Raw genomic sequence first — 3,210 nt, forward strand, 5'->3', positions numbered from 1 at the left:
GTTGGTCATGTGCCTTGCACATGAGGGCACTTTTGTCATTTTGCTTCCTTAGGGAGTATTGAGTAAATAACTTATAAGAAGGGACTAATTGTGTAAAAATAAAAAAAATAAAAATATAAAATACAATTTCAAATTCTTGCATTCTCTTTCTCTCTCTAACTCTCTCTCCCTCTCTCTTCTCTCTCTACAAATCGCCTTTGCTCGCTCTCTCTCTACAATTGCAGATATGTACACGCTAAAGAATTGAAGACCGGCTATTCTTTTTCATGAATAAGATAGGTATCAACCAGAACAACATTAAAATATTCAACCAATTGAAACAAGAACACAAATTAAAAGAATCCAGACAAAATCATCATCTTTATCAAGAAAATGTTAACCCAAATTTCAAATTTAACACCCTATAAAAAGCCAATCATATATAGATTCCCCCGTTACAACTAAATCAAGAACAAGAAAAACAGAAAATTCAAGTAAATTCATAATCTTTTTATCAGGTAAACATCTATCCAAATTAACTAACAAATGCTCAAGAAACATTAAAATCTTTAACATATCAAATCAAGAACACCAACAACATGAAATAAAATAAAAATCAACAAAAACCCATAATCCAAAACTTAAATTCTCGCTGTGGGGAAAGTGTTACTAGTGTAAGATATCAACTAAGTCTTTCCAACAGCCCCATCACCAATATTAACACACTTTAGGAACTTTGAAGCACTCGTGTTTCTTCAGATCTTCTTCCACAAACAGAAGACCTGATCACCACTAAATCACACACTCTCTTAACCCCATTATCTTTTTTCACTTCCCACAAATTTATCCCTTCTTTACTTCAACAAAAACAACGAAAAATTCCATCTTTTTTCTTCCAAACCCCAAGAACAAACCCTAGAAACAATACCCAAAAAGGAAAAATTGAATAAAAGACGAATCAATTCTTTTGTTGGAATTGAAAGTTTGAAACCCTAAAGATTAGGGATTGAAAGAAGTAAAGAACCTTTGTGGCACCGGGAAACAATGCAGTTGAATTGATTGGTGGGTGGTGCAGATGAACCCCTCTTTGTTTCTCTTTCTTGATTTAAAAAAGATGAAAAAAATTCTGATTTTTGGGATTTTGTGGTGCCAACGAAGAGGGATTTTGTTTCATGTTTATGCTGTAATGACACAATTTGTCGCACTTCTTCATCTTCGTTTATAAATAAATACAACACTGTGTATTGATGATTCTTGGAGAGAGAGAAGAGAGAGGGAAGAGAGTTAGAGAGAGAAAGAGAATGAGAAATGAAATTGTATTTTATATTTTTATATTTTTATTTTTTTTAGTTTTACACAATTAGTCATTTATTATAAGTTAATTACTCAATAGTCCATAGGTAGGCAAAATGACAAAAGTGCCCTCATGTGCAAGTCACATGACCAACTTTAACCAAAAAATCTAACTAGGTTTGGTCTAAAGGACATAACGTGCAGGATTTTGAAACATTAAGGACAAAACCAGTCAATTTTGAAGTTAAAGGACACCGCGTGCAGTTTGATACATACATAAAGGACAAAACTTGTAATTTACTCTTATATATAATTAAATAATGCTTGCTAAATTTTAAAGTTGTAATTTCTTTGACTAGTAATTCCTTTTCTCATAAATGATCATCATAGTTAATGTCAAATTTTCTATATATATAATTAAATGATGCTTGCTAAATTTTAAATTTGTTAATTTTAATTAAGGGAAAAACAACTTAACACAAAACATAAAAATTATGAAATTTATGGGACAGTTGGAATTGGAGCTCCAACCTCCAAGTGATGGAAATTGGGCCTGATGATTCCATATTTGCCACCTCTTTGGTGGATCAGGTAATGGGTTAAAATAGGGTCGGGTTGAAACGGGCCGGGTCAGGTTGCGGGTCAGGTTGAGGTTGACCCAAAAAGGTTTTCTCCATTTTTTATTAATAACTAATTTGTTAATAATGATCTCATAAATAATATTATCACAATAATAATCTAAATAATTGAGAGCCTTGATAAATAATTAGTGACATCGAATGTCTATGGTCACTGAGACAACCTGAAGGAATATCAGGTAAGGGCAAAAAGTTAGTGGGGTCTAGGAGGTTATGCCAAAGCAATTTCAGGTCAAAACTGGTAATTTGTGATACATTTCGAGTTTTCGATCTTTAGGGTGAAGAGGGCACCCCCTAATTAGGTGAGGGAAAACTTTTTTTAACCCAATCATACGTTGCCATGTCATTTCCCCTCTATAACTTCCCTCTTGTCCAAAAACGTACGGGGTGCACCCCTCTTAGGGGAATTGTATTTTTATTCAAAAAAAAAAAAAAAAAGAAAGAAAATTTTTCATTAGTTAAATAGTGCCCTCTCTCCTCCCTCTCTCCTTCCTTTCTTCGGTGACTTCCCACCGATTTGGGCCCCCGAATTATGTCACCGCCTGGATGGCGGCACCCCCCTAATCGGCAAGCATGGTTCCCGCACGGGGTCACCGAAGGTGCCCCGCTCCCCCTTAGACCTTAAAATACTTTGTTTTATTTTTTTTTTTTATGAATAAGTTATACATTTTGTTTAAGTAAGTTATAATATTTCAATATTAGTAAATCATTTTGATAAAATTGTTGTAAAGGTTTTGTGAATTAAGAATACAGTTTTGGTGCCCTCGACCGTATGATCTTTTCCTTTTAGCTAACTATATTTGATTTTACCCGTTAAAGATAACATTTTTGGGATTGGCCGAAGGCCATCGTGGATAACCACAACCTTCTTCTCACGTTATAATCAATATACATCGCATCACATGTATTTGTTTATTTATTTATTCTTTGCAATGGATATTGGTTTGTTTTAAAACATTTGTTTTTGAGGCTATAATTTTCTTGATTACCGGTTCTAAATGTTCAGAATGTTATATCTTATTCGACAATTGACACTTGAATATTCATTTATCCATAAGTATATGTTTATTCATTTAAGGTGTTCAATGAAATGTTCATGTTGTTCTCAAAAATTATTTTTTAAGGTTATGGATTGATTAGGAAACAAGGGTTTAGAGGTTAGCTGTTGTTTTGAAAGGAGGTAAAGCTATACGATCGAGCACTTTGTGGTTGAAATGGTGATTATTTTGTTACATATGTTGAAAACATGTTTTTTTGTTGCTTTTTAACGAATTTGTTGTCAAAATGGTGGCAATTTCGT

General features: G+C 33.2%; 1 long non-coding RNA gene across 1 annotated transcript; it reads right to left on the minus strand.

Moving 5' to 3' along the window:
* Positions 1 to 456: 456 nt before the first annotated feature.
* On the minus strand, positions 457 to 1,257 carry LOC110896366. Its single transcript, XR_002567861.2, has 2 exons — positions 1,004 to 1,257; positions 457 to 894 (listed from the first exon to the last, which is right to left on the minus strand). It is a non-coding gene; the product is annotated as an uncharacterized LOC110896366 (long non-coding RNA).
* Positions 1,258 to 3,210: the final 1,953 nt, after the last annotated feature.

Source organism: Helianthus annuus, chromosome 12 (genome assembly GCF_002127325.2).
Source record: "Helianthus annuus cultivar XRQ/B chromosome 12, HanXRQr2.0-SUNRISE, whole genome shotgun sequence".
NCBI lineage: Eukaryota > Viridiplantae > Streptophyta > Magnoliopsida > Asterales > Asteraceae > Helianthus > Helianthus annuus.